The 23,369-nt window shown below is 44.8% G+C and overlaps 1 long non-coding RNA gene across 1 annotated transcript; it reads right to left on the minus strand.

Annotated features, from left to right (window-relative positions):
* Window positions 1-281: 281 nt before the first annotated feature.
* On the minus strand, window positions 282-1,121 carry LOC138581968 (uncharacterized). The gene is made up of 3 exons (XR_011304908.1): window positions 1,012-1,121; window positions 766-874; window positions 282-590 (listed from the first exon to the last, which is right to left on the minus strand). It is a non-coding gene; the product is annotated as an uncharacterized lncRNA (long non-coding RNA).
* Between the last annotated feature and the right edge of the window lie 22,248 nt (window positions 1,122-23,369).

A 23,369-nucleotide genomic window follows, 5' to 3' on the forward strand; every position in this document is an offset into this window, starting at 1 on the left:
GGGATGGGCTGGCCTATGAGGAACTCTGGAGATTTCCCAGTAGGGCTCTGCACCATGGGGCTCTTTTGCGTGGTGTTTCTAAATTTTACTCATAAAAAACAGGTACATTGGACCCCATACGTTCAACCATAAAACAGGTGACCTTACTCTAATGCCTTGGGTTGACAGAATTTATATGCAAAGAGAACAGAAATGCAAAAAACAGTGTAAAATTCAAAACAGTGACTGATTCTCATTCAAACCCTATAGCAAGGTCTTGAATAAATTGACACACTAGAAAGTACATACAAATACTAATTTAATGTTATTACATATAGCTCTACATTATTAGACATAAACTAAAACAGTTATATAAAAACAAACACAATTACACAAACCTAAAACCATTCTATTTACCACAACAGGACATGTGATCAATCCTTATTAGTCCAATTAGTGTGGTCACAATTGTCGGCCCAACATGTTTCTGTCCCTAGCATCACATTTGGTTTGACATTCATCAGAGCCTGAAGAACTTCAATGAAGCATTTAATTCTAGTATTTTCAGGTAGTTGTCAGTCGCATAAGTTGACGATGGGAGAAGAAACCTTCTATCAACGTGTTCCAAACATCAAACACGACCATACAAAAAGAGAAGGAAAAGTAAGTCACTACTACTCCACACCAAAACCAATTCATTTATATTCTCGAGAGAAAAACATTATTGACTCTCATCTGGTCGTTATTTGTTCGCCAAAGCACACTATACAAATTCAACACAGGTACCTGCTAGTTGTGCATGGTAACACCAAGTCGCTGGAACAATTAATTTCCACTCCTGTTTGATAAGACTTCTTAATTGAAAAACAGGCCTCACATTGGTCACTGCATCCTGCTGCAAACAAACACAAAAAATATGATGACCTACTCACTACCAAAAAGAAAAATAAGATTACCACATGTATCTTCTTTTTTTAAAATGTTATTCCATAATCAATAAAACATTAATCAAGCCTCCTTATTAATGTGTACCTCGAGACGATTAAAGCCCCTCCTAGATGCATGTCTCTTCCACAAGTGAGTATATCTTCACCACCAATTATCCCGGCATCGATATAGAATGCCCCAATGGTCATCCATTTTCTAACTAGGGGGGAGAAAAACAAAAAGTACAACCATTTCAAAGTTGCTAAAAAGTGAAAGATGGTTTTGCCCATCTACCTGCACCAGTAAGTGTAATGTAAACACAAGGTATGACCCTGGTGAAATACAATCACGCTCACATTTTTGCCTCCCACAATAGCATTACATTATCCCAGTGTGTAAAACAGCCTAGAGAGCTTCTCCATACTCGACACACCACAAGCCCATCATTCCAAATTCTTACCGGGTCAGAAGATCTAAACAATATCTTAGTAAATGCCTCATGTCATATAGTGCAATTAGAGACATATTTTCATTAGTGCTGAAACGGATAGCGGGCTTCGCATCTCACCCGTATTAAATGCTGTTCACGCCAGTAAAACATACAAAGCCTATACTATAATACGGTACGACCCATGCTACACCAGGCAAATCCTTATCGCATCCTGTCCCAAAACTTTTCAGGCCGCCTTGCAACCACTCTATTACCAAACCAAAGAGGGCATATGGTCACATTAAATATTTGTGCAAACTTAAAGGTGTATACCCCACAGGGCACAAATGACACTGCAAGTCAATCACATTGAGCAGAGCGCCGGATATGTACAAAATTACAATTCAAAAACGGTTGAGGGAAACTTGACATAAGTGGTTAATGTCAGCATGGAAACATACCAGTTAGATATCAGGTGGTAAGATGGAAAGAAGTACATCTTTACATGGTTACAAAAAGTTTACATTATAGCTTCAACCATAAAACACACCTAGCACCTCAGCTGGTGGCCAATGTCTAAAATGGTCATAATGCCACTCCACTCCTTCATTGAGTCCAATCAAATGGCTATTTGTTTTAAAAATAATTCGCAGTTTGAAAGTTAGAAGTTTCTGGTTGATTTACTCACTGTTTCCTCTTTTTATTGTCTTCAGAATCACCCACTTAATATGTTCTTGACTGTGTCCAATTTCAAGAAATGTTTCACTAAGGGAACCTGAATGATTTTACTTTTTATACAGCTTTGGTGCTCGATGAGTCTAGTCTTACATGTTCTCTTAGTTTTTCCTATGTAATGTAATCCACAAGGGCAGGTGATCATATACACTACATTGATACTATTGCAGTTGGTGGCATTTTTGATTTACCATTAATCCTGAAGCCCAATCTCCACTTTGTTGGGTTTTGTGGTATATTTGCACATAATGCATTGTCTAAATGTTACCATAGGAAAAGGGTGGTGTTGGTGAAAATGTGTAATATGGGCCCACTTTTAAAATTAATTCCAGAGCCTCTTTTGGTTCCCAGTCCACCCCTGGCCAATGATGGCAGCAGGTGAAAATGTCGCTGGTACCTGGGAATCTAAAAGCAGTGCCTGGCAGATGCCTAATACTTATACACAAGCCAAAACTGTTGGCTTTGCCAGTGCACATTTTTAACAGGACTTCAGTGAAGGACACGCATAATGCACATAAATCGAGCGGCTGGAGGCAGACTTGGTTAAAACACTTTTATTATACTAGTAGTGCTATTACTGCTCCAATTAAGTCATTACCTCTCAGAAGACTGCTTTGAAAAATCATTGGCAGGCACTTGGAGTGCAAAGTTTAATGGTGAGGCTTGAATAAAGGGAAATCAAAGAGTTCCAATGAGGAGGTGTTTTTGGCAGGGAGAGGCAAGAACTTGATGGGAATGGCCATAGGGATTAGCATGGCCATCGGCAGTCGTTGTGTTGGCAAATAAACCAACACCTACAAGCTTTGCGGCCCTCCTTATAGGCCATTTTGCCCTAGCTGTACCCTAATGCACTTGTTTCGGCGTATAAGTTGCACTAACGCCTCACCTAATAGCCCAAACTAGAAAGGAACAATTTGGAGGCAGATCCTTCTCTGTCAAGACTTCCAACTTGTGGAATGGCTAAATTAACAAGTTATGCACTGAGGCAAATATACTGACGTTCTACAAGAAACTTAAGACAAACGTTTGGGTTCATTCTACTCAATTCTACGTTGCCTCCTTTTCATGTTGTTTGTCAAACAGTGCCCAAAGGCCATTGTGGTGAATGTCAGCTCTCTATAAATCCAGAAACATACATTTTTTTGTTGTTTTTTGGTAGGTTTCTGTGTGTGTTTGTGTTGCCATCCTTTGTTATTGTCGGTGTTGCTGGTGTGTGTGTGTTGTGTGTGTGTGTGTGTGTGTGTGTGTGTGTGTGTGTGTGCGCGTGTGCGTGTGGCATGTGTGTGTTTGTGTGTGTGTATTTCAGAGATGCTAACCTTTTAGAGTGGGCTTCAGGGTCACTTGTGTGGTGCCTGCATTCCTCTGCCATGCCTTCCAAAATGTTTTCAAAGTGTAGATAATTGTATTAGCCCCAATAAAGGTGAACACTCGTTGGATGACTGTGTTTCACCATTAGTTTAACAGGCAAGCATTTCATCTTATTTGAATCACTCATTGGGACTGTGTACTGCATTGTACTTTTGAGTTACCCTTTAATCAGTGTTTGGAACTGGTGAGATTGCACTGGAGTTCTTTGTGATCTTGGGCAAAACTGTTCTGTGCGCATGTGTGCAGTATCAATAATTCTTTTGACATATTCACACATGTTATGTTGTTAGACAGCGCAGCAGTACCATTTGGGGTGGTCAACATCAATAATGAATAGATACAGTAATGGAGTAAATGCAATTGTCTGAACTTACATTGAACCGAATAGTAGGAAAATAGAATTTCAGGCTCCACAGTGCATGCTTATTTGTTTTTTTTAATAGAATTTTCTTTTTAAACTGGGCCTACAAAAAGCTTGGAAATTTACTCCATGACACACTTAAAGGGGAAGTACACTAAAAAATGTTATTGTTTAAAAATATTGCCCATAACAAATGTATGTTAACATATTTGTTTTAAAAGTTCCTATGAAAAAGAATCTGCAAAATGTGCCTCCAGGTCCTGCTTTTCAATGACTTGGAGGCATCCATTTTGCAAACAAAAACAGTTACCTTTGAAGGTGTGAGCGAAGCAAACACGTCCTATTTATTTAACAGGCCGTGTTTGCCAAAAGCTTTCCAAAGAGTTCCTATGGTCCAGTGAATAAGGGTAAGCTTTCTCAACCATGTGATTGAGGTTCTAATCCCAGCCTCCATACTTTCGGGATTATTCGAATTTTGTTTAAAAAATATATATTTGAACCACCCGGAAAAAAGGCAAGAACTCCATTCCAGAGCCATGTGACAGAAGGCACACTGGAGTCCCTGCTAATCACAAGCGCTCATTGCTGCGTTGTACAACATGACAATGACAATGAGCGCTGTGATTGCTATTTCACACCCAAGGAAATAGACTACAGGAGTCCCTGAAATGCACAAGTCCCATCAGCTCTTATCCCCTAAACATGAATTCTAAATTAAAGGACTTGCTGCCATTTTAGATGTGCAGGCAAATTATGTGATCGTAAGAGCCTAATGCCTGTTGGTGGGGTTTGGTATTACAGACACATCAGCCTTCTATTCACAGTTTGGAGGTAAGGGGGTAGCAATGATCCCAGGAGGGCGTGCCCTGGCCCACACCACCTTCTGCAAAGCCGAGGTCATCACAGGGGGTAAAAGCTCAGTGACTGTTGGCAGCAGGCCTCTGACTTTGCACCTGAAAGGGACACGTGGTAGTAAAGTCATGTCCTGGTTTCTCCGCCTGCCCTGCTCACAGGTTTTCGAACGCCTTTGCAGACTCGAGGATTAGATGTTTTTCTGCCCAAACGCTGGAGCCGCCACTCAGATGGCAGCCATGGTGTATTTATTGCAAGCTGTTGTCCTTGTGTGTGAAAGTGTGCCTGTTTGTTTGTGCTGTCATTTGTCGTTGCATGTGAATGCTACCAAGAATCCGTTACTGAGTGTTTGTTATTGGTTGTATGTCTCCGTGTGCTGCCATTTCTGGTTGTTGTGTGTGTGTGTGTGTGTGTGTGAGAGAGAGAGAGAGAGAGAGAGAGAGTGAGAGAGAAAGAGAAAGAGAGAGAGAGAGAGAGAGAGATACAGACAGAGAGAGAGAGAGCGTGTGTGAGAGAGAGAGAGATACAGAGAGAGAGAGAGAGATACAGAGAGAGAGAGAGAGATACAGACAGAGAGATAGCGAGAGAGACAGAGAGAGTGAGAGAGAGAGAGAGAGAGAGAGAGAGATACAGAGAGAGAGTGAGAGAGAGAGAGAGAGAGATACAGACAGAGAAAGAGAGAGAGAGAGATACAGAGAGTGAGAGAGAGTGAGAGAGAGAGAGAGAGAGAGCGCTTCCATCTGTTCTTGTGTCTGATATGTTTTGTTGTGTGTTTGTGTTGCAATGTGTTGTTTTGTATTTGTATTTTATTGATTTATATAGCACCTTACGCCAAAGCGCTGTTGTGTTCCTCACTGTGCATAGGTTCAGAGCTGTGGGTGTTCTGTGTGGAGCTACGCTCTGCATTAGTAGTAGAACTTGCACACGCATGTTAGCCTTTTATGTACATGCAGGATAGGATCTGTGTTCTTATTAGATAGCGCTTGATGTTGGATTCCAATCATGTCTAGGCACTGTAATAACAAGTGTTATTTCCCAATGTAATGGTACTCAATGTGTCTTACCTCAGAAGGATGCAGGGCTGAGGCAGCCCTGCTGCAGCTTCCAAACTTGGGAAGTGCCTGTCTGAGGTAAGCACTTAAAACCAGTGGCGTCGCTAGGGGAGCAGGGGCGTGCCCCAACTATAAAACCCTGGGCCACCCCTTGTGCCCCCTACCTAAGGCGAGCAGTGCCCTTGTTCTCTGTATGTTGTGTTATTTGTGACACTTACTAAGGCAAATGTCTGCATATCACACAGCAAATACTCCCCTTTTGTCTCATAGCTAGCAGTGATCTTAGTATGCATTCTGGCATCAGTACGAACATGAGCACGAGCCACTTCCCAGGTGTTCCTGCCCAGCTTCTGCACAGTGACCTCCATAGTGTGCAGAGCAGCTTGCAGCCCCTCCCATCAAAATAGAGAGCAGGAAACTGCTAATGATGGGCCATTAGTCACTGAATGGTTTCCTGCCTGCATTCGGATGGGGGGGAGCTGCAGCGGGGTGTGTGTAGTTGCAGGGACGTCATTTAGGGGTCTCCCTTGCGACCTCTGTGGTCTCCTTTGCGACCTCTGTCTTAAAAGAAAAACGAAAAAAAAACATTTTTGTTAATGCAAGCTCCTTGGCTGTGGCCAGCACCACGTGGCTCTTTACGTCTGGAGTGGCTGGCTTTCTTGTTCAAGCCCCTTTAAAAAAAGAAGAAAAATAAGAACAGGAGTCTAACACTTTCAGCACTGACCCTAAATAATTAAGAATAGGAATAACAAACATTGTGTCTTCTGGAATTCTATACAATATTTGCTAGACTCATCAAAGGTTTATTTCAGGCACACTTCGGGGGGCGAGTCACTGATTTAGTCTGTTCTTAAATGCCTCAACTCAGTCTTTCATCCTTCTGAGGTCGATAAATGAGTACCAACGCAGGTTGGGTGATATTGGGTGTACATTTTTTCTACATAAAGCACTTAAGCGTAAGTGCTATATAATAACACATCATTATCATTTGGTCCTGGACGTCTGCTTGCATTCACAGTAATTTAGTAATATTGGCCTATATTTGGCGATCCATTCTTGTATGAAATGTACATCACATTATAGTGATATCGTAACCATATTTTTTGTAGTGTACAATGCTATGTGATGCCACTTCCTGGTTTGTCAACCGGTGAAAGGTCGTGTTCCATTGCTTCCTGTGATATCACTTCAGGCGGGGTCAAATTGCGTCACTTCCTTTGATGTCATCAAGGTCAAGGATCGTGTGATGTCACTTCCGCTACCCTGGCATCTTGGTGAAATGACGTCCCTGGGTAGTTGGTGTGCACAAAAGCCTCTCTGCAGGGGTGCTTGTGACATCACACATTACCTTTCATAGGTGGCCCCCACTTTTGTCTGTGGCCCCCGCTTTTGTCTTTGGCCGCCTCTGTGCGCCTCTTAAATTTGATTCCTGTCGAGGCCACTGCTTAAAACATTAACTATTCCAGTCCTTCAGCCCCCCACGGGCAGCGCCCTGAGCCAAGTGTAGGGACATCCACACCGATGTAGTTTTCTGGGCTATGAATCCAGCCTTTTTCGTCCAAGAACCATCCCCTATTGAAACGTTACTATTCACCTGCAGGCCTGGTGGCGCATGCGCAAATGCCGGGAAGCCGCACCAGCGTTTCCCGACCTTTATCCGATCGATAGCCACCAATCGATGACCTCCTGCCTGGCAAGCTCGTGACTCTCCATCAGTGCCTATTCATTTCCCAGGGCCGTTAATAGAACTTTATGGACCAAGGTTAGCCCAGCCGCTCTCCATCCTACTCCAGCAGTGAGCCCTGTGCTCGCGGCTGGCTGCGGGCGCCTCAGAGCCGCTGGCTCGCAGTCAGAATGTGTTGTACACCTGAGCATTGTGTGTTTGTGTGCGACCCCCCGGTATTGATAATAACATTAACCTTTGACATGGTTTGCAGCACACACTGAATTATCTCTTGCTGCTTAAATAACAAAGGCTTCTATTATTCAACACAAACCTCTGACCTGCAGGTTACACGCAGATCTCTGCAGCAAGTGCTCAACCTATTTAGCTACCTTATCAGTGTTCTGTGAAATTCCTTACATGTAATGCAGCATGTCCACTGTGAGGGAGTGTGACATGTGCACAGCACAGTAGTACACTAACATGAGTGCCTACACCCCTGTTGGCTATCCGAGCAAACTTGCTTTTCTCCTCATTCCCATCCAGGGCAGAGCTGATTATTTGAATCTTTATAACTAGATATAGAATTATAGATGGGTAGCTATCAACTACAGGGCTGTATTCCCACCAGGGGTTCAGAGTGACTCATGAAAGACGACGAGAGCGCAGTTCCAGTTTTCTGTTACCCGGATGTTACCCGGAACACTGCGCACCATAGTTGCAAGCTATCCAGCTGCGCTTTTGTGGCAACGAGCCACATTCCACCTGCAATGTGGGGGATGGAAGGGGGAGGCATTAGGGATCTACATGAGTGCCTCGATGCCTTAAGGGCTGTTTGCGCGCTATACAAATAAATATAAATAAATAAATAAATGATATGACATGATGTGGCATTTATAACACGCCTGTACACAAGTGTTTCTAGGCGCGAAACACTTGTGTACATAAAATATTGATGAACAGAATTCCTCTCACCCTAGAACTACCCACCAAAAGAAAACTGGCATAGAAGATGCCAATCCCCACATTATAATGTCCTAGCAGTTGTATTTGTATTTGTAGTGATGTTGTATTTATTAAGCGCCATACACCAAAGCGCTGTACAAGTCATCACATCACAGTACACTAAAAATGAACACAGTGACAATTAACCAAGAAACTAAAGGCGATGGGCTTTAAGAGCAGAATGAAAAAGCAGGCAAGAAGGAGGAGAAAGTGGAAATGCGTTCTAGTGAAGGGGAGCGAGTAGAGAAAACGAACAAAATCGAGACTGGGCACATGGGGGGCGAGGGGTAGCTAAGAAAAAAGAGACTTAAGAGTGGAGAGTATGAGAGAATGAATAGAAAGATACCCAAACATAGAGGTAGGGAGAGGAAAGAACATACAGGGATTTAAAAACCATACAAAGAAAATTTCCAGGGAAGATAGCCAAGAAGAGATCGAAAGAAGATGAATAGAAGAGTTGAAATTAGTCTTAAGAGGAGTAGGACGGTAGACCAAAAGGAAAATCGAATGCAGGAGCAATAGGAAAGCTGGGAAAAGGTGAGAGAAGAAATAGGTATCTTATATCAAAAAGGTGAGCCAAATAGGAACGCAAAAGTAAAGAGATATGGAGAGAAAAGGAAAGTAAAGAATCTAAATAAAGACTCAGATCACGGACAGAAGAGGAAATTGAGAGCAGGCAGGGAGGGATGGAAATAGAATCAGGGGGAAGGAGAGGAGAATTAGTAGTAGCAGGAAAGAAAATGACTTCTGTCTTGGGAGAGTAAAGAACAAGAGAGGGACCAGATATCCAGGACTTGAGGGCCAAGAGACAAGGTGTTAGAGTATGGTCAATGGTGTTGTCAGTGTAGAAATGGTGAGACAACCCAAACAAAGAAATAATTGAGGCAAGAGGAGAGGGAAAAAGAGAAAAAAGGAAAGGGTGAAAAAAGGAAAGGGTGCAAGAACACCATGTTGAAGAGGAAAAACAGAAGAGGATTTTCCAGCCCAAGAAGCCCAGTACGTTCAATTCGACAGATAGGACTGAAACCAGGGAAGAACATAGCCAGAAGCCCAAAAGGAAGAAAGAGAGAACAGAAGCAATGAATGATTGACTGTGTCAAAAGCGGCAGAGAAGTCCAAAATAATTAATAAAGAAAAGTGCTTAAAGTACCAAGCCACAAGTAGAGAATCACAGACCAAAAGAAATGCGGTCTCAGTGGAATGGTGAGATTGGAAACTAGGAAGAATCGAATTAGCAGAAATGATTATGAATAACATAATCCTCTGCCTGAAGATTCAGCAGGAGGATGGCAAAAAAGTCATGGGTGGAGGTTTTTGAATTATTCTGAACCACTGGCATTGCTCTGGGCAACCTTCCTCACCACCATTTTTTAGCCCACCTGTGCCATTGCGAAAGAGGTCCAGCCATATGCAAATCAGTTAGGGACCGCCGCCAATGGGAGCAGACCTGCCCAAACTCTTAGGCCAGTTCCCCGCTGCATGCAAACACAAGCAACCCATACTTGTTTCGGCCTTGTTGGGCCTCCTCAGTGAGGTGCAGCTTGGTTCCCTATGGCACAGAGAGCAAGGGACCCACGTCTGGGCATACCCTCTCTCACATAAGGAGACAAACTGAACCCAAAAAAGTGATGGGTGGAAGGTTTTGAATTAATCTGAACCACTGACATTGCTCTGGGCAACCTTCCACACCACTGTTTATTAGCCTGTCTATGCCATTGCAAAAGGAGTCCAGCTTTATGCAAACCAGTCAGGTACTGCCATCAATGGAAGCAGCCCTGCCCAAACTGCAAGGCCAGGTCCCTGCTGCACGGAAACACAAGCAACCCCAGACATGTTTCCGTCTTGTTGGGCCTTCTCAATGAGGTGCAGCTTGGTTCCCTATGGCGCAGCAAGCAAGGGACCGATGTCTGGACATACCGTCTCTCACATAGGGAGACAAACTGAAACCAAAAAAGTGATGGGTGGAAGATTTTTAATTAATCTGAACCACTGGCATTGCTCTGCACAACCTTCCACACCACCGTTTTGTAGAACGTCTGTGCCATTGCAAAAGGGGTCCAGATATATGCAAATCAGTCAGGTACTGCCACCAATGAGAGCAGCCCTGCTGCACGGAACCACAAGCAGCTCCGTACATGTTACGGCCTTGTTGGGCCTCCTCCATGAGGTGCAGCTTGGTTATCTATGGCACAGCGAGCAAGGGACCCACATCTGGGCATACCCTCTCTCACATAGGGAAACAAACTGAGACCAAAAAAGTGATAAGTGGAAGGTATTGAATTAATCTGACCCACTGGCATTGCTCTGGGCAACCTGCCACACCACTGTTATTTAGTCCGTCTGCGCAATTGCAAAAGGGTTGTAGACATAGGCAAATCAGTCATGTACTGCCAACAATGGGAGCAGCCCAGCCCAAACTGCCAGGCCAGGTCCCTGCTGCACGGAAACACAAGCAACTCCAGACATGTTTCAGCCTTGTTGGACCTCCTCAGTGAGGTGCAGCTTGGTTCCCTATGGCGCAGCGAGCAAAGGACCCACGTCTGGGCATACCCTCTCTCACATAGGGAGACAAACTGAAACCAAAAAAGTGATGGGTGGAAGATTTTTAATTAATCTGAACCACTGGCATTGCTCTGCACAACCTTCCACACCACCGTTTTCTAGAACGTCTGTGCCATTGCAAAAGGGGTCCAGATATATGCAAATCAGTCAGGTACTGCCACCAATGAGAGCAGCCCTGCTGCACGGAACCACAAGCAGCTCCGTACATGTTACGGCCTTGTTGGGCCTCCTCCATGAGGTGCAGCTTGGTTATCTATGGCACAGCGAGCAAGGGACCCACATCTGGGCATACCCTCTCTCACATAGGGAAACAAACTGAGACCAAAAAAGTGATGGGTGGAAGGTTTTGAATTAATCTGAACCACTGGCATTGTTTTGGGCAACCTTCTACACCACTGTTTTTAAGCCTGTCTGCGCCATTGCAAAAGGGGTCCAGCCATATGCAAGTCAGTCAGGAACTACCACCAATGGGAGAATCTCTGCCCAAACTGCCAGGCCAGGTCCCTGCTGCACGGAAACACAAGCAACCCCAGGCATGTTTCAGCCTTGTTGGGCCTCCTCAGTGAGGTTCAGCTTGGTTTGCTATGGCCAAGCGAGCAAGGGACCCACGTCTGGGCATACCCTCTCTTACATAGGGAGACAAACTGAAACCAGCAAAGTGATCGGTGAAAGGTATTGAATTAATCTGACCCACTGGCATTGCTCTGGGCAACCTGCCACACCATTGTTATTTAGTCCGTCTGCGCAATTGCAAAAGGGTTGCAGACATAGGCAAATCAGTCAGGTACTGCCAACAATGGGAGCAGCCCAGCCCAAACTGCCAGGCCAGGTCCCTGCTGCACGGAAACACAAGCAACCCCAGACATGTTTCGGCCTTGTTGGGCCTCCTCAGTGAGGTGCAGCCTGGTTCCCTATGGCGCAGCGAGCAAAGGACCTACATCTGGGCATACCCTCTTTCACATAGGGAGACAAACTGAAACCAAAAATTTGATGGGTGGAAGGTTTTGAATTATTCTGAACCACTGGCACTGCTCTGGGCATCCTTCCACAGCACCGTTTTCTAGCCCGCCTGCGCCATTGCAAAAGAGGCCCAGCCACAGCAGGACGATGCAGCACTCAGAAAGGGAAGTAGTTACCATGGAAACTACACACAACATAATAATTGTTTATAGTGCATGTACACATTCCATATGTTCTGGACAGTAATGTGACAATTAGTGTCCTAATTTCCTTGTGCTTTGTGTTACTTCAATTAATGCATTTCACACTATAACCATTAACAGCACGCTTAACAGTAAGTGTTAGTTCGCCTTTATGTATGTGGCGTGTACCTTGGGCGTGCTGTACCTTGCTCTAGGCATGTTTAGGCCTGGTGTTTATTGCCTTGGCCTGTAAGCCCACAAGCTCTTGTATCCCCAGGCACTAGAGGGACCCCTTACCACCCCCATCCCGACAGTCCAGCAGCAACGAGAGGAGCGCTAGACAACCTACAAACTAGAAATCGTGTTATTCCCTTCAAACACAACAGGAGAGCGGCTATTCCCTGGGTTCTAACACATCATACACAGTTTAACGACTGCAGGTAAGACACCAGACACCAGGGTGGATGTTTTCGAAGTCCCAAAGAGGATCCATTTGTTTTCATTAAACAATGACAAACCTTACTAACTTGAGCAATTACTCATTTCATAAAACTCCCTTCATCTTACCCTGACGTGGTTCCGCCAGCTCACCCTTCCAGGAATGGGTATGGAGGGACCCTAAGGGTGAACTGAAGGGACAGACCCATACCACTTCTCTGGTGCCACTCTCTCTAGGCAGCCCCTGGCAAGCCACCCTCTTCTCCACCCCTTCCATGATGAGGCACTTAAAGCCCTTCATAGATAAATAAATATGTACATTATATACAGGGATGTGGCTGCTGCAGTGAGCCATGCCTCAAATGGCCCTTCAGTTCAGAAGCCAGAAGCACACGCATTGAGGCACCTTCACCCAACCCACAGAGAGGGTGTGATCCGGAAATGCATTTATACTGGATCTGAGTGGGCCGGCAATGCACTAGCTCCACTCTTCTCCAGGGCCGCCACAAGGACATAGTCTATGACTTCCGGACTTCCCTCTTTGCGGACCCGCCCACCTCGCTCGGAGTAGACCTTCCTCACTGCCCACATTCTATTGGCAGTCAGGCTGCTCCTGGCATACATAGGAAATATGCCAAGAGTACTTCCCATCAGGTTCCACCATTAATGGGTGAAGAAGAGAAAGGGGAGAGCACTGAGACTATACGAGGAATCTAAAGGTCTGGAATGACAAAGAGGATGTCAGTGACGGTCTGCCTAGAAGAAGCGTTGACATAGGTGTCAGCGATGGGTGGGCCTGGAGTCCAGACCAGGAGATCTGTTCCTCAGCTGGAAAAAGCAGCTGAGGTAGTGTTCACTGTTTCACTGGGCTGGCTCCTCGGCTCCTCCATAATGGGTGAGGGGGCCACTGGGTCAATGCCCCCTCACCCATAATGGACGAGCCGCATATGCCCAGGGCTCCCCCTAGCCCCACTTTTTCTTTCCACCCTAAAGAATGTTTACAAATATAATCGTTTTTTGTTGGTATTTTTTTGTTACTCTTGAGGCTGGGGTCTCACGCCCCGCTGAGAATACGGAGAAGCCCACTCCCGGGCGTGGGGTGTTCCCCACAGTTTGAATACCTCTATCCTCGATAGAGGGAAAAAAGCCTAAATTTCAAAAAAGCCAGCAGCAAATGCAAAACACCCAGATTCGAGTTTCCTAGATCGAAGGGAAAAAACGAGGGGAAAAAAACAGATAAGGCAAGACAATTTGCCTAAATGCCAGATATGGATAACCTACAACTGTGGGTGACATGCAGCAGACTACAAGCTTTGCTAATAGGAATAATAAGAGAATGTTAATAGGGAGCAGTAATGGCTGGACGTCTGCCTGCACCTTGCTTACCTTGTCAGTCGCTGCTGGTTGATGGCTGCACTGCAGACTCCACCGGCGAACACAGACAAACACGATCTGGAGCTGCTACTGCAGGAATGCCCCTTTAACTCAGGGCCCTTCGCCGCAGAGGCTGCAATGGGCAGTGGGGCTTCCCTGGGGGCTTGAGTTAACTAGGTCCTTGGGGCAGGGTGAGGAGGAAGCAGTGAGAACAGCAAGAAGAGGGGCTCAAGGGGAATCGTCTAACAACTAAACACGCTGCTAGGCGACAAGATGATACATTTAAACAAAGAAACCGGCAAAAATGAGCAAGAGCTCAGATGACTACAAGCCCTTCCCTAGTGCTCCGGCAGCAGTATGAAATGCTGCACCGAGCACAAGCCTAGCAGTTACACCCACATGATTACCAATCACCGGCCTCGGGCCCAATCAGGGGTTGGGATGGCTGGGGGAGGGATCAGGGAGAACAACAGGAAGAGGGGCAGGAGGGATTCGCCTAACTACTACACACGCCGCAAGGCAACAAGATGACACATTTAAACAAAGAAAGTGGCAAAAACGAGCAAAAGCTGGGATGACTACAGTCCCTTACAGTTCTCTCCCCTACTCAATCCATTACTCAGGGGAGTGGAGGCCGGGCCATTGACCTGTCCCTAACCAACATTCTGTCCAGCCCCAAAGTGGGGCTGGATGGTTCAGTTCATAGCTAGAACAGGTAAGTTAATAAAAATACAAAAACACCCATCCTAAATAAAATACCTTTGTTTCCACTCTGGTGTCTGTGCCTATTTATTTGCATAACCTTCTCTCAAGGGGTGAGAACATCATACTTTGAGGCAGGCCCTAAATGGGATAGTAGCTACACATTAATGTATCTTTATTTCAATATTTCTATTTTCTTAGATGTATTCATTGGTGTATTTTGTTAATGTTTAACTAGTATTTATATGGACTGCGGGATAACATATATAAATTCTATGGGCGAGAGTCTCTAAAAGTAATGCAAATCAAGAATGTGCAGAGGATGCACTGTTTTTATTTGCATTACTTTGAGAAATGCAAATATGTCCTTATTCACAAGGGTGACCTGGACATTTATAAGGGAAAGGGGGGCAGCGCAAATGATGCAATGGCCTGCGCCCTTGCAAACATTAGTGTTGGGAGTGAGCTCCCAAAACCTATGTGAGACAGGCTCTCAGCACCCACATGAATGCTGGAGCCCGTTTCACAGTGACAGGCCCTTAAATGGCCTGTCATTGTAAGCTGCTAAAATGATAAAGGCATTTCTATCCCTGTTTGCGGGATAGAAACGCAAGTAGCAGAGCAGCCGTTTATACATAACTGTTCAACTGAAGTAAATGCACGACTGTGCCAGAAATGAAAGAAGATATGAAATAGCATATTAAAAAACAAATAAAGTCTGTGACTAATTCAAGTAGAAACTGAGTGATGCCAAGAATACCCTCTCCAAAAACGAACACGTCAATATAACAAAATGTTCTTGGTTATCAAAGAAGGAAATCTTGGGGCAAGCTGCCTGGGTGTACCAAGTCTCTCAATACCTGAACCTCCCTCAGAGAAGCCTTGTAGAGAACCCATGATACTTCAGTGCCAGAGACAGCACTGCAGTTGAAATGGGCTATGCTGCATCATTACTGCCTGATTAGGATTGTCCTCATCCACACAGGAAGACCATTCTGTGGTAGAATGCCAGGCAGAAATCGATTCTGTGATTGCACCCGTTGTTGAGCAGCAGGATGCATACGCCTTTGCTGGGGGTAAGAAAGAAGCTTCTAGATACTCGACTGTGGTGCCGATGCCGGCATGACTGCCCTGCTTCGAGAGCCGTAGTTGCCTTGCTCTGAGATGAAAGTTTCCCTACCTACCTTGAGACCCAGAACATCAACAATAGGTACTACCACAATGGGACAAACCTTTGCAAGCCTATGATCTAGATTCTGACCCGATGGCTAAATTGGCTCTGCCAATATATGCCAGTATCTCCACAAAAAAACATACTCCTGTTGGCTTTGCCTCAATGCCAGAAGGAAAAAGACACGCCACAGTTAGAAAACATGTCCTTGCTGGCTACACAAATGCCCCACATATAAGAATGCTCATCATGTAGATTTCTGTCCCCAAACGCCGGTGTAAAATGCCATTCCACAGTAAAAAAACATTGCTGTTGCAGGTTGCACAAATGCCACCCATGTAAAAACGCTCTTCATGTTGCTTTTGATCTTGGTGCCAGTAAACAATGTCATGTCACAGTAAGGAAACATGATCTCCTCTACCCTATGTAAGAACACTCATCATGTTGGCTTTCCCCTTAATGTGAGTAGACAATTCCATGCCACAGTATGAACAGATCCAGGCTGCCTGCACCCTTGTATCAACCCAACCACTCCTCCACGTAAAAACACTCATCAAGTTGGCTTTGCTTTACCCAAAAACGCCAGTAAAATATGCCATGCCCGTGTCAAAACAATGTCATGCTGCAATGCACCCTTGCGCCCCAGGCTTACACACACACACACACACTCATTCACACAAATGTACTCACAGTCACTCATCGAATCAGTTTATATGTCATTCACATAAGCACCCACAAGCTTCACGCTGTGTTCCTATTCATTCATGCACCTGCACACATGTTTTCCATGCACACTGCATTCACTCATACATGCACACTTACCCAGACACTCCCTCGCACAATGGCATACATCCGCGCACTTACAAGACACCCCATCGCATGCACGCATACATACAGACAAACATGCTTCCCGCTGACCTGTTTCCCTAAACCAACGCCATCTCTTCAGCTGCTACCCAGGCCTCCAGCTTCTGTGCTCCATGCAGACAGGAACCAAGGAGCAGAAAGAGCCTCCTGGTTCCTGACATGCGCAAAGGAGCCAGGGAGTGAGCCCTGCGGCTCAACTGCAACTCTGACATCTATAAGTGCCTGCACAGCACCGTTGAGTGGGCATTTACAGACTTTTGGTGTGCCTTGCCTTCTCCAACCGCACCCTGGCTACACCTCTTGGTAGGGCAGGGGAATATTGTTCTGTCTGGCAAGGAGGAAACCTTCAGTATTGCAGGTAACTGGTTGCTGCCAAAAGAAATGTAACTATTGCTCCAATGGTGTAGATGACCCCCCCCTAACAAATGTAAAACAGGAAGCTCTATTGCTTTAATGATGACCACATGTTAATCTGTCACACCTGCAAGGGAATGTCCTGGTCCTAGCAAAATGATGAATGTGTTTATAAATGTATACGATACAAGATAAATCTGATTGTTTAATGCTTGCAATGACAAGCACTGAAAAATGCACCTTTTGACCTTCAGAAAGTTCTTGTATCTTCTTATTGGGTGTTGAACTTGTACATTGCCTTGATTGCATTCAAACAAACTTTGCTTTTGTATATTTTCTGCATTAGCAATCTTGTACCATTCAATCACGTGTTGGTGCATTTATAGGGACGTCCCGGGGTCCCCAGCTGCTTTGGGCAGACTCACCGGTTTCTTCCAGCATCTCCGATGATGCTCGTGCTTCTTGTAGGTTTCGAAAAACTAGTCTACATGTTGCACTTCGAGCTCCTGTCACTTTGCAGAAACTCCTGTGTCCTCCGCCTCGTCATGAGTGGTTATGGTAGTTGAAGTCCATAACTTTCTTTGGGCTTTTAACTCCTGTGCGGTTTTTCTCACAGACTTCACAAAAAGGCACATCAAGAGCAAAAGGTGTTATGTGTGAGTTGTGGGTTTGAGTGAAAGGTGAGGGATCTGACTAGAATGACAATAGGCTATTAAGAACTTGGGTATCAGAGGCTCGTCCTCATGGGGAAAGGGGAACACTGTGCTCCTCCAATGAAGTCATGACCTCTCCCTCTGTCTCCTCCCATGTAATCTTCCGTCATATAACTGTCACTAGGGTCAGGATCGGGTCCCCCTGCCACATGAGATGAGGTCATGAGGCAGCAGACTATCCAGGTTGTCAGCACGAAGAGTGCTGAGATCTAACAATACGGGCCTCTTGGAGGTGCCCAGAGTCAAACTCAACCTGGTCTCCCAGAAATCCTTTCCCTATATAGCACCTAGAATCTGGAATGCCCTCCCTCCTGACCTAAGACCCTGTGCCTCACTAGCAAAATTCATGGACTAAAGCCAGTTTTATTCAACTGATTCCCATCTGGTGTTTCCCCCTGCACTCGCGGTGTTAGGTTTATGTTGTCTATGTCTGTCTGTTAGCGCTACTAGGCCTGCTCGCTACAGAAATAAAGTAAAGTAAAGTACTAGAAACAGGTCTCAAAAGTCAATAACTAACATTTAACACATCTTAGTGAGTACCAGAAGCTTCACAACATTTTAAATAATAGCTTTAAAAAACTTTTTAATATTACCCAAACAGATTGTATTCTTTTTGACAAATGCCTAAACATAGAAAGATTAGGCCCTGCCAAAATTCGAATATGTGCATGTTTTCTCTTCTGGCGCATAGCATTAAAATACATGCACATCAACTTCTGAACATGACAATTCCTAAACCTGGTAAATGTAATGATGAAGAATAAAATGTGATCAGCTTTTCTCATCTAATATCACTACTTAATGTACACTCCTGCTTCTTTAAAATATTTGGAAGCTGAGCTCTCAAATCATGTTATATATGTCCCAGCGGCTGCATCACCTTCCATGTTCAAACATGTGCATAATGCAATGCAGGACCAGCTCTAGCCCAAATTTAATATGGTGTGAGTGAGGCGGAGTGAGGCGGAGTGAGGCAGCAGAGTGTTGCAGACATCGCAGACCCGGGGATTCTGAGACTGAGGACAGTCTTTCTACGCTCTCTAATCTGGTGTTTGGCTGTTTTCTGCTACCACTCCATTTAACCACCGGGTGGCCGCAGAGCGGGCAGCAGAGTGTTGCAGACATCGCAGACCGCGCAGGACCAAGCGGCATGCGGTCGGAAGAGGGAGATATTATTAGTGAAAGGAACTGCATGGACCTTATGGCCGCGACTGCGTAGAGGCAGCAAGAGGCCACCAGAGGTAAGCAAGTGTGTGAGCACCTACTGGCTCCCCCTGCCGGTTCCCCCGCTTGTTCCCTGGGTGGTCAGGAATCAAAGACTAGGGAGGGATCTCCCTTAAAACGAGTTTTAAGACCTTTAAAAGACTCTAAAAATCTAAATCACCCAAAGACACAGGCAAAACTAAAATGGCCGGGCGCTAAAAGACTGGCAAGCTCCCAAGTTCCGACATTAGCCACAATGGGTTTGCTGAGTCTGGTGGTGCAAACCACTAACGTGAGGGAAAGTATAATTGAGCCACTAGCAGCAAAACCAACACAGCCCTCAAAACACAGGAAAGGTTCAATCAAGACGAGGGCACGGGCACTGGGGTGTTCCGATACAGAAGCGGACATGTGTGACTCTACGAAATATAGAGCAGCTCCACGAGAAGTTTTAACAAAAGTACAACTTTTACCTGAGATTTGGGAACTGCCGTGCATGGAGGCCTCGCCAGGACTGGGGCTGGAGATGCTGATCGCTGGTGTGGTGGCGGATGTGTCGCCTCCTTTTTCCCTTCTGAGCGGGGACGCAGGCGGGGGGTTGCGGCCGCCTGTGGAGCATCCCAAGCCTGGGGAACTGTGCGGGGCTACGACGCCGCCGACCCACCTGGGGTAGGGGGCTCGGGCGGCCCGGGTGTGCAGTGTGAGGAGCTGCCCAGTGGATCGTCCGGGCCGGGGAGGGGCAGGGCCTTGCTCCCCATGCCGATGGCCAAGGCGGCTGTGGGCACGGTCTCTGTGATCGCGGAGATACACACGACTGCAGAGCGGGACGTCAGTCTTGGCTCTGCTGAGTGTGGCGTTTCCAATGGGGCTGGCATTGAGGATGGCGCTGGCTCCGTGGAGAGTGATGACAGCACTGAGCATTCTCAGTGGCAAGACGTTTATGAGGACCAGGAGGATTTAGCACATAACACCCTTGATGCAAATACAAGTTTGGACAAAAAAAAAGATAAAGGGCAATGAGAAATCAAAAACAGCATTAAACACTGACCAAAAAGCAAAGGGAAAGAGAACGTCCTTGGTCAAAGTACCCAGATGTCAACGTACACAAATAAAAGTTCCATTAGTGAAACAAAAAACTAAAAAAACTGATATAACAATGCCTGGTCCAAATCAAATACAGTGAAAAACTTATTTCAACCTAAACATACCTTAAAGGAAATATCAGATGCAGATTTGCGGGTCAGTTTGCTGCAAAATGAGAGTGCACTTAATGGATCCAAACATGACATAGAGCTCGGCGCTCATAAGCCCATTTACACTCCAGGAATCCAAATAGAAACCAGTTCTACACCTATAAAATGGCACTATAGGCAACTTAACAAACATCCAAGCAAGTTATTGGGTGATCAACAGTGCCGATTAGGCAGGAGCCAAGCAAATAAACAAGGGCCGTTTGCAGTAATGTTACATGGAAGGAACAGCAAACAATAGCATCAGATCGGAAGGCCACAAATGAACTTGAGGGAAATGTCATTGGCCAGCAAAGTGCGAACCTGACCAAAATACCCGTCGGCAAAATCACTGATAACACAATTAACATCTGCGGAAACACAATTGGAGTCACAAATTAGTGGACCACCATTGGTCAATGAAACACCACTGTCACCTGGGGTGGTGGAGGGCAAAACAAAAAACGGGGTGGACAGTAAAGAGCGTACCCCGAATAATCGGCAAAAAAACTACAAGAGGCACCAAAAAGAAACCCAATTAAGTTTCAACACATCTGGCCGTCCAAGACCATTAAGCGAACCCACTCCACCAGCTGCAATGGAAACCACGTCGAAAAAGAAAGCAGATTTAATGACAATTATGTCTACCGTGACCATTGCTGGCTGGAAGCCCATCAGAGGGAAGCCCTGATATTATACACCAGGACAACAAAACAAACGATCAAAAGAAGAAAGTACTTACCCAGACTAAATAAGTACCAGAAACAAGGAACACAGGTTCGCAAACTCAGATGAACCAACCCATAGAAGCATCGCAAAAGATAAAGTCTATCATCCTGAATACATCCAAGGTCAATGAGAAACAAGGCAAAAGTAATAACCTTTTTATATTTGAGATCTTTAACCATCAAAAACCCATCACAGACAAAAAGTTAAGATCTCCAGCTTCTAAAAGGTCTGGCTTGACTAAGGATCCTAAAGCTGTATTAGCTTCAAACTTGAAAGAAAATAAAATATCAGATAATACAAGCGTGAACCTGTGTAACCAACTCTCGTTGGACTCCATAGAATCTGATAGCGACATAGACGAATGGAGTATATATACTGTGGACAAACTAGAAACTTCAAGCATCTCAAATCAACGATTCAAAAGAAAGTCAGTACTTTTGGATTTAACAACTACAGGGCTGGAGCCTAAGAAGAAAAAATGAATTTTGGAGGGTAAATTAACCTAGGATAAAAAGAAGACTGAACAGGAACTTGACAGCAATAAAAGAAGGCTAAAGCTCCCTTACGACTTGAATATCGGAAATGCAGAACATCAAGTAACAGAAGGAGATGGAGTAGACGGAAATAAAGGAAAATATCGGGAACATCAAGATCAGGGAGATGGGCAAAGTAAGAGCAGAAGGGAGGCCCCAAGAGCGTCACCAGCAAAAAAGCACAGATTTTTGTCAATAAGGAAACAAGATATTAGTCCTCAAATAAAGGAAGTGAAAAAAGTGTATCTACCAAGGATCAAAAGTGCATAAACCTTCAGATAGAAATGCATCAGGAGGGAGAATGACAGTCTGATCCTCAATGGGAACAAAATCAGAAAAATATTCAAGCAGGTACCAAGCCTTCGTCAGCTGCAGAGCAGCGATCTGTGGATAGTGGAGCCATGTGAATCAGGGAGGGCTGATGTTTCATATATACACATCAGGTCTCTGGTAATTAATGAGATTATATGGAAAGAAAAAGACTGGACACTTGACTATGAACTTGCCGTTCTACAGTCAAAAAACGAGAGTGCAGGGAGTGACCATAAGAAACACCAAAGAAGTCTGTGTAGTTCTGAAAGAAGTGGTCAAAAAAGATCTGGGCGCTTGGATAGCGATTTAAGAAAATGTAAGTCACAACGCAATATATTTAACCAAAGGGAACCCATGGACCAAGGAGGGAAAAAACTAGATGCTCAGAGGGACAATGTTTTGTGGCACTATCATAGCCAAGAAAATTTAAATGGGTCTAGGAGACATACGGCCATCGATAACATCAGATCAAGACCAGCTGATGAAACAAACTTTCCTCGGAAGCCAAAGGGACCATCCTTCCAGCGTAACAGCAAACAGGGACCATGTGCGTTCACAAACAACCCAGTAAGAAAAATCAATACCCAAGGAAAGGGTACAACTATCAAACCACCAGATCAATGGTCATGGAATTCGATGGCTCAGTATACAAAATCCCAGAATTAGCAATCATACCAGTATGCCCCGGAAATGCTTGAGGACACTGTACCTAAAGGCCTCGCTAACCGTACTTCACTCAAGAATTACATTGATATGGCATCTTGGAACACCAGAGGCTTTGGGCATCTAACAGTAAAATCTGACGTCAATCTAGGCCACTGGGATATTCTTTGTCTCCATGAGACCTGGAAGATTAATAAGCCTGAGATAGAAGGATACATTACTTTTAATATTCCAGCTAAAAAGGGTTTGCTGGGCCGTCCTAGAGCAGGCTTACTGATAGCAATTCGATCAGGATTTGGCTTGGAAGTGACGAATCAGATAAAGTCATCACATCTAATTCAAGCGTTAATAGTCACCTGGAGCCATGTAGATTTAATAACTAACAAGGAAAAAGAAGAAATTATATTACTGGTTAACGCATATTGGAACCCTGAAACAATTTCACACAACGCTTTTTGTAAATCACTGGAAAGCATAATGGAAGAGGCAAATGAAACCTATAGACATGATCAAACAATAATAACTGGGGATTTCAATGCAATTTGCCCAGAGATTGGGAACCAACGAGTGCATTTATCAAACAAATATCCAATTTTTGAAAGAGGGACGAAACTGGAGAAAGTTCTCATGGCAAGATATCTTCATAACCTGCACTAGTTACGCACAGAAATCAACAGATCGATTCCATCATGGCAAAGAGAATCCCAAACAGGGACAATTGATCACACATATGTGTCAAAAGAATTGTTAGGCCTGGTTGTTAGCTTTACAGTACTGAAGACTGTCAATAGTGACCATAATTTACTATCCACAAGGTAGACGACATTACAGAAACAGCATCTCGGCTCTGAACATGAGCTTGAAGTAAACGCAGGGGGAACACGAATAAAACTGTCAGAGAAGGCACTCAAATTAATTTCTGAAAGCTATATAGTACCATCGGCAAAAAACATCACTAACCAAGAGATTATAATTGGAGCAGTGGACTATACTCCCCTGTTAAAA

This window comes from Ambystoma mexicanum, chromosome 3q (assembly GCF_040938575.1).
Source record: "Ambystoma mexicanum isolate Mex_15411 chromosome 3q, UKY_AmexF1_1, whole genome shotgun sequence".
Taxonomy (NCBI): Eukaryota; Metazoa; Chordata; class Amphibia; order Caudata; family Ambystomatidae; genus Ambystoma; species Ambystoma mexicanum.